A 9570-nucleotide genomic window follows, 5' to 3' on the forward strand; every position below is an offset into this window, starting at 1 on the left:
TTTTCTTTTTCTCCTTTATTTTTCAGTTTTTATCCTTTTTTCTGTTTCAGTTTTTAGTTTTTTTATTTTTTTTATTAGTTTTTAGTTGTTTTTTTCTTTTTAGTTTTTTTTTGTAGTTTTTACCTTTTTTAGTTTTTTTTTAGTTTTTTTTTCTTTTTTAGCTTTTACTTTTTTTAGTTTTATTAGTTTTTTAGCTTTTTTAGTGTTTTTAGTATTTTCTTTTTAGTTTTTTTGTAGTTTTTACCTTTTTTAGTTTTTTTCTTCTTCTTTTTTAGTTTTTTTCTTCTTTTGTATTAATGCTAAAGCTAAGGTTCGAACCTGGAACCTCTCAGACCTAGAACCTGGCACATAACGCTTTACCAACTCAGCTACTTCGGCTTGAATACATTTACCTTTTTTAGTTATTTTTATTTTTATTTTTATTTTGTTTAGTTTTCTTTTTCTCCTTTATTTTTCAGTTTTTATCCTTTTTTTAGTTTTTTTTTTCTTTTTCAGTTTTTAGTTTTTTTAGTTTTCTTAGTTTTTTATTAGTTTTTAATTTTTTCTTTTTAGTTTTTTTTTCGTAGTTTTTACCTTTTTCTAGTTTTTTTTTAGTTTTTTTCTTTTTTAGTTTTTAGTTTTTTACCTTTTTTTAGTTTTTTTTAGTTTTTGACTGTTAGTGTTTTAGTATTTTCTTTTTAGTTTTTTTTTGTAGTTTTTACCTTTTTTAGTTTTTTTTCTTCTTCGTTTTTAGTTTTTTTTTTCTTCTTTTGTATTAATGCTAAAGCCACGGTTCGAACCTGGAACCTCTCGGAGCTAGAACCTGGAACATAACGCTTACCAACTCAGCTACTTCGGCTTGAATACATTTACCTTTTATATTTTTTTTTTATTTTTATTTTTTTTAGTTTTCTTTTACTACTTTATTTTTCAGTTTGTTTCCTTTTTTTTAGTTTTTTTCTTTTTCAGTTTTTAGTTTTCTTAGTTTTTTTTAGTTTTTTTATTAGTTTTTAGTTTTTTTTTCTTTTCAGTTTTTTTTTGTAGTTTTTACCTTTTTTTTAGTTTTTTGTTTTTTTCTTTTTTAGTTTTTAGTTTTTTACCTTTTTTAGTTTTTTTTTTAGTTTTTTAGCTTTTTTAGTTTTTTTTACTATTTTATTTTTATTTTTTTTGTAGTTTTTACCTTTCTTTAGTTTTTTTTCTTCTTTTGTATTAATGCTAAAGCCAAGGCTCGAACCTGGAACCTCTCGGACCCAGAACCTGGAACATAACGCTTTACCAACTCAGCTACTTCGGCTTGAATACATTCGTTTTTGAATTGGTATATGATGAAATTGATGCAGTTTTTTTCCTAGTCTGACGTCAGTCGACAGACAGACAAACAACTTATTTATATATATACTAGCTGTTGGTGTGGCGCTTTGCGCCACCCCAACACCTAGTTGGTGGGGCGCTTGGCGCCCCCCAAAGCCCCCCCGCGCACGTAAGTCGTTACGCGCCATATTGGTTACGCGCCATTGTAGTTGTGTCCCACCTGTGAATATAAATAGATTTATATATGTGTTTCAAACTACGTAAAAATTGCGAATATACAACATTTTTGGCTTTCCCACTGCTGGGAGCTTTCCGTTTCCAATTGCCAGCAATTGATCTGAAAATGTTTGACCAGAGTCATCGTTTTGCAATCGGACACGGATATTTGTAGTTAATTTTAATATTTTTACGTGTGCCCATAAATTAGAATTTTTCAGGCAAGCATTCATTTCGTCTGCAGGAGTTAAACTACGTAAAAATTGCGAATATACAACATTCTTGGCTTTCCCATTGTCTGTGCATATACAAAGCCGTATGTACTATTAATGACCCTATTAGGTTTTCCATTGTTTTTTTTTACGGCAAGTCGCGTGCCATTGCAAAGCTTTGGTGGGTTGATATTTCTTAAGAGTATTATTGGTACGCCTATTTTTAGTTGTAGCACGTGTGGTGGAAACCCTGAAAGATCCACGGAATTTAAAAATTCAGATGGATAATTAACCGCTTCATTTGGTTCCAAAACTGTGTCGACTGACTTGTAAAGGACTGCCTGGTCTCGAATCTTGGTCAAAACAATATTGTTGATTTCGTGGACGTCTATATTTTTGGGTGTGAGAATCGCTCTTTCACTTAGCCATTTATTATTTTTATAATTTTTTAGAATATTCGGAAATACTTTTTCAATCAATTCATTTTTGGACGTCACTAAATTACAGAAATCAGCAGGTAGTTGTATACGTCCTGAAATTGAGTCTATCGTATCATAAATGTCTTTTTGTTCCGACGTTAACTTGGAAATGTTATTTTGTACATACGACAATAGATCACTCGTACTGTAACTTTGTTCACGATCCAATTCTACACATGTCGAAACAGCAGCGATACGGTTAGGTGAAGGCATTCCCAAATCCTGAAGAGGTTTGTTTGCCATACGTACGCACAAATCTTCTATAATAACTAAAGTGTAGTTATAAATTTCTGATGTAAAATCAAAAGTCATATCTGACGTCTCTAACTGTTTTCGATGGAGTATATCTTCGGACATTTTTGACTTATATTTTTCCCATAACTCTGTAGGAGCTAATGGAGAGCAAGTTGTTAAAATGATGCCAAACAATGCACGAATTTGACTTGGGGTTGACGTTTCGCACGCGTCATTGATGCAGTTGGTACCGTTGCCATTGTAGGTTCTTCAGTCATTTTACAATTAGAAATTTCTCTTTCAACGGTCTTCTTACAATTAAAAATTTGTCTTTGAACGACATTCTTAAATACCTGTGTCCTGGTCGTCATTTATATTCCCTGTGTCCCGGTCGTCTTTTGTGTCCCGGTATCCCAGTCTGTAATTTCTCTTTGAGTGTCCCGGTCGTTATTTATATTCCCTCTGTCCCGGTCGTCATTTGTGTCCCGGTCTGTAATTTCTCTTTGAGTGTTTTTTCTTTTTAGTATTTTTTAGTTTTTTACATTTTTTCTTTTTTCAGTTTTCTTTTTCTTCTTTATTTTTCAGCTTCACTATGAAATACATATCGCCGAACCTTCGTTTTTATAACTAAAATCTGGTAGGCATTGATGACCTTATCCAAGTCAAAATCCCAAACCCAATCATCATCGCTATCATTTTCAGTTCTGATATGTTTTGACTCTCGCTGTCCAGGTGGATCTTCATCTAACTGCGCGGTTTTGCGTTCTTTAGCCTCAAGCCTGTTTCCGTGCTGTTCTTTTGATTCCTCGGCACGCTTTATTTTCTGACTTTCTCTATCAGCAGCAAGTTTTTTGGCTTAGACTCTTTGAGCATCTTCATCGGCTTTTGCCATTGTAAGTTCATCAGTCATTTTAAACTTAAACATTAATAGATTTCTACGTGAACATATATGTATTAAATATCTTTAATGACGTCACCGTCATAGCAAAAATGACGACAACTAACTTCATGACGTCAGTCGACATAATAAATAAATCTGGACGACCATAGAGACGAACATTTGCAATAGCATCTTGAGCATATTCATGCATATGACGGGGACTGCCAGCATATGACGAAGGTAAAATTGTTAATCTTCCAACGTTTGTGGTATTACCGTCATTTATAACTACATCTCGCAAATGAATGTATTGTTCAGAGCGGAGCTTGGTCTGATTCAGGCGGATATATAGCAAACGTTCTGATTCAATTTTAGCATACATATCAACGACAAGTTGGTGAAACAATTCACGGCATTTTAAAATATAATTTTCTTCATCCTGCCGAATCATTAGTCTATAGGAATAATAATGCATTGCACTGCATTTCTTATTCATTTCTTTGTTATTGGCTGGATTCATCAGTTTAATATTAAAGTGATAGCCGTCGGCCCATCCCAAAAAATGATAGGATATTGTAGGGCATCGTAGCATCGATGAGTTTCAGCAATTCTTAACAACTTAGCGTTTCGCTTATGAAGAATAATATCTCTAGGTAAAAACTGATCACCGACCATAACGATTGCCACTTCGTCGATAGTTGGAGCATTGTATCTACGAACATGTTGGCCAGGAGGCATTTTGTCAGCGGAAATAACAATTTTATGCGTATCAGTAGGCATCAAATCGATGGCTGTTTTGAACAGACGCACTAAATTATTATTTTCGTGGAAAAGATGTTGCAATTGGGAAACAATTGTCCTTTCAACCTTGGGAGAAATTTTGCAACGTGCATTCAATTCAGAATTTCTATCACTGATGAAGTACAATTGTAAAAATTTATGATTCTTGCCTGAGAATGGTAGAAAGGACCCTGCTCTATGATAAATTTGACCTTTTACTTTGAAAGTAGACATAAATTGATCTGGATTTTCTATTTGGGCTCCAAACGACGTCATTTGGAAACATGAGTTGTATTTTATGATTTTTGACAAAAAACGCTTAGATTCTGACGCAGTTCCAGTAAGGAAAGGCTTCAATGGCTCTGGTGGTGCAGCCAATAGAGGAAGTTTAACTTTTCCTGAGGCGCAACACATTCCCATTGTTTCACCATTGAATTTCAAGGCCTTGCAATAGGGACAAATTTTAGACATTGTCCCGATTTAAACACATCTACTCAAGCTATAATCATCGACTGGGCTGTACCTGAATGTCAGGCGATAACTTTCAGGTTGCTCTGATTCCTCGGCACGCTTTCTTTTCTTACTTTCTCTATCAGCAGGAAGCCTGATTTCTTGCTGTTCTTGTGATTCCTCGGCACGCCTTCTTTTTTCACTTTCTCTTTTAGCAGCAAGTCTGCTTTCGCGTTGTTCTGGTAGCTCCTCGGCACGCTTTCTTTTCTGACTTTCTCTATCAGCAGCAAGTTTTTTGGCATAGACTCTTTGAGCATCTTCATCGGCTTTTGCCATTGTAAGTTCATCAGTCATTGTAAACTTAAACATTAATAGATTTCTACGTGAACATATATGTCTTAAATATCTTTAATGACGTCACCGTCATAGCAAAAATGACGACAACTAACTTCATGACGTCATTCGACTCAGAAACATGACGTCACCTGATCCACAGACAGACAACTTATTTTTATATATATAGATATATATATATATATATATATATATATATATATATATATATATATATATATATATATATATATATATATATATATATATATATATATATATATATACTAATAACTTATATAACCTCGTAGATTTTGTCGTCACTATTGTGTAATAGCCCTTCCCCCCTTTAACGTCTGAAAATAGTCATGTAGTACTAATCTATTTAACAAAGTTTTTTTCAAATAGGCATTATGAACCAGCTGTTGACGAGAAGGAAGTACAACAAATTAATATGTACCAGCAAAATCAGCAATTTTCTTTATAGGCTAAGCTTTAAATTCCCAAAAATATAGCAAGTTGGACAAAATGTACTTCATAAGTCTTGGGAGGGCAGGAGAATAGTAAAAGACGCATCTTTCAATGAAAACACACTAAAAAGCCACTTTTCAAAATCTAGGAGGATAAAAAGTCAAGGGACCAAGTCCCCTCCCCCCCAAATGCCACTAGGGAGACGCAATTGTCACAATAGCAATGTTATGCTTGGAAAAATGTCAAATTAGGAATCGAATCGTGCTAATTTCTTATTGCTACTGCACCTTATTATCAGTTCCTACCTTAACTCCAGGAGTGCTATTTTCGTACATAGCCCTAATCACTGTAATGTATTTGTCTGGTATACCATACAAGAATAAGACCTTCACTAAGGCTCTTCTATCAGCTGAATCGAATGTCTACCCATTATCGGTAAAACTGAGGAATAAAGGTGTTTGATAACTAAGGCTCAGTTTGCTCAGCCCATCCTTTACCCTTCCTAAAATCGCATTATTCTTCTCTTAATACTTTGTCTACTACATCTCTGAATCTAAACAGGTACTAAGTAATTTGCAACGCATAGAGATCAGGTTAATGCCTTTTGATTACTAATCCAATGAGCCTCTTCTGAAGTTTATACGACCACCCTTTCTATAAAAGCTATATATGCCTGCACGGAATAACTTACAACAGTTACCCCGAGGGCTGTGGGGGATTATCATCCTTAAAGACATTATTTCAGGACTTTTGACTACGTCGAACAAAACGGCTAACGGCTGATTGCGCGTGTTTAGGGAAATGGTGGATGTGGTTGGGGGGGGGGGGGGGTAGTTACCCTCAGGTCACTTTCGACAATTAAAAGGGGCACTAGCCCCTTCAGTTTCCAATCGAATAAACCTTTTTAGAAGTTTCTACGACGACAAATGACCATCTCAAAATTCCTATCAGATGCATTTCAGGAAAATAGGAGGTGTGGGGGGGTATTCACCCTCCGATCACTCTGAATCTTAAAGAGGGCACTCGAACTCCTGATTACCAATCTAATGAGCTTCCTCCGAAGTTTATATGATCACCCTGTCTATATAAACCTTAAATGCCCCCTGGTGTAACTTAAAACCCTTGCCCGATGGGCTGTGGGGAGGAGTTGTCATCCTCAAAGCCACAATTTCGGGACCTTTCAACTATGTTCAGCAAAATAGCTACCTCAAAATTTTTATTGGATGGTTTTGAGGGGATGGTGGGCGTGGAAGAGGGTTTAGTTATCCTTCAATCACTTTTGACTATTAAAAATGGCACTAGGCCTTTCGATTTCCAATCAAACTTTTTTGATTGGAAATTGGCGATTTGGTGGCCAACGCGCTCCGGGTGACCCGCAAGACTGGGGACTTGCGGGAATTTCAAACTACCCTCGTAGTTTGAAATTGGTATCGTATCCCTTCCTAAAGCACCTGCTGATTCTAGGTGGGAGTCAAAGGTCAAGCTAAGCCTGTATACCTCCATGGCGGTGATGGTAGTTACAGGCAATGAGGCTCGATCTTCCGTCCCTGGGCATCGGAGGAAATCCGGCAGCGCACCTCAAAGCGGTGGAAGGGTGTAAACACCACTGAGCTCCACGCCGAGTGATTTGGTGGCCAGCGCGCTCCGGGTGACCCGCAAGACTGGGGACCTTGCGGTCAACTCTATTCCCAAAAAACATTGATGGATCTGAGACCTAGAAGAAAATTTGTAACAACTACGGCGTCCCCGGCAAGCAACGCGGCCCTCGTATTGGCGCGGGTGTCGAGAAGTAAACTAGCCAACCATACTACGGCGTTCCCGGTAGGCGACGCGACTTTGAATATGGCGGCGAAGTCGAAAAATCTTTGATTTCCAATCAAATGGGCACTTTTCAAAGTTTCTACGATATTTCCTTCGATACGAAGGGACCTGGTCTAAAACAAAACGAAAGAAAATAAAATATATAAACAATACAATGCGCTGCCTATGATACAAGGTTTATTTCTGAAAAGGTCTATCACAAGCCCAAACAGGCTGAATTCACACTTACGAGTCAATAAACATATACACGCACCAAAAAAAAAGAAAAGAAAAACAGGCCAATACACACAAGTACGGAATAGTCAGAAAAAATTAGCTGCTATAAATTTTTAAGACCCAAATAATAGTCGGGTGTGTAATTGACAACAGCGTCACTAAGAGCAGCTTAAAACATAAAAGCACCTTATTAGATGTTAAATATATGTTGTGTAGATTAATATAGCCTGTCAGCATTTTTGAAAAGGTAATATTATACACAGGTAACTTGTAATTTTTTTTGTTATCCATTAAAAACTTTCCAAAAAAGAAGTTTTTCAAAGAAAAATGAAGGTCATTTTAAATTTCAGATCAGCGGAAATGAATTCCTTTAATAATTCAACCACAAAAAGAACCAGAAATTAATATTAGAAACAAATGAAGCCCAAAAAAAACAGAGATTAAGTAAACAATCATAGGAAACAAATATACAACAATTACTAATATAAATGAAAATGTAAAACTTAAAACGAGTAGAACTTAAATTGAATAAGCAAATCAAGCTTAAAACATGCAAAAATCCATGTAAAAAGAGTTTGCTTACTTTCCCATCCCTTAGATGTACATGTCTAAGGCCAACTGAGTCACTGACATTTTACTGAAAACGAATTACATTACAAATATTTTCTTTTGTACTTATTAGAACATTAAAAATAAAAATGAAATTACAATGACGTAAAACATTGCTACAATGAAATGAAAGCTTTCACCAATTTATATCATTACATGTCAAATACTCATTTTAATTTATTAGTTCTTTCCAAGACTGATCAAGACACGCAGAGTTTTCAGTAAGGCGCCAATGACGCAGTCAGCTGAATTTCATAGTTAGGGGAGGGGGCCGTAACCAAACTCTTGTTTGTAGAGATTGTGTTTTTTTAAGATTGATTTGCATAGACAATTGAAGTTTTACTTATTTTAAGATTTGTTTGTTTATTTAAATTAGTACCTGTTGTGTATTTGTCTACTATGCTTGTTTATTTAATTTCTGTTCTTTTTGGGTTTTATTTGTTGTTTAATAGTACTTTATGGTCGTTTTGAGTTATTATAGGAGTTTCTTTTCAGAGAATATTAATTCTAGATAAGGAATTATACTTATTTTTGTTAGTGTAACTTATTGCTCGCAATTTTCTGAACGAAAATCTCACCGCTTTCATAATTTCTGGATCAAGCAATCATAGTTTTGCAAAGAATTATGACTGTAATGTCTATTTTAATGACATCTGTATGAATAGAGCATAAAAATAATTAGGTGGCAGAAGTGGTCTTGCTTTTGGGTTTTATTTGAGTGATTCTGTTACAGTCTTACAGCCAGGGCCGTCAGGTATGGAGAGGAGGGGGTGCCCCCTCTAATTATCTTTAGGCACTCGGAAAAGAAAAAATCTATTGGTAAAATCGTTGCTTGAAGCATCATTATTTTCCGACGCCACCAAAATTTTTTGTTCCGTAAAACAAAAACCAGGAAAATACTGACATGTCATCTACAGAGACCTCGAACTTGGTCTGTAAACCCAGCAGTATTACTGATTCCTGCCGAGATTATTTTTATAAATCGTAATTATTATTTTTAAATAATTGCTATTCAAATAAACATAAGAGTATACCTAAAAAGAACGTTGCCATATTTAATAGACAATTATGCTTTAATAAACAGTTTTGTGAATTTATAAACAATAGTGAATAAACAACATTTGATAATAAAAACAGTATTTAATAATCAATATTTAATAATTAGTTTTATTAAAAAATAGCTTTTTTAATATTTTAAAAACAATGTTAAAGCTTTTGTAGGAAACATAAATCTAAGTCACCGGCAAAATATATAAGATTATTTTTATAACTCATAATTATTCTTATTAAGTCATTACTTTTTAAATAAACATTATTACATAATTAATAAAAAAATCAATAGTATTTAGTAGAAAAATATAATTCAATTAGCATTTTTATAAATTTTATAAATAATATTTAAATAACAAAATTTAATACTTTTTTTGTATTAAACAAAATTTAATAATAAAAACAATCAGACTGGACTTTCTTAGGTAACCCATGATTTGTCATTAAATTTCACAAACTTTTTTTTTTCTATGGGCAGGGGGGGGGAATTTCACAGTAATTTTCAAATAGTTCCCTGCTGAATAAACTC

Source organism: Artemia franciscana, chromosome 9 (genome assembly GCF_032884065.1).
Source record: "Artemia franciscana chromosome 9, ASM3288406v1, whole genome shotgun sequence".
NCBI classification, from domain to species: Eukaryota; Metazoa; Arthropoda; class Branchiopoda; order Anostraca; family Artemiidae; genus Artemia; species Artemia franciscana.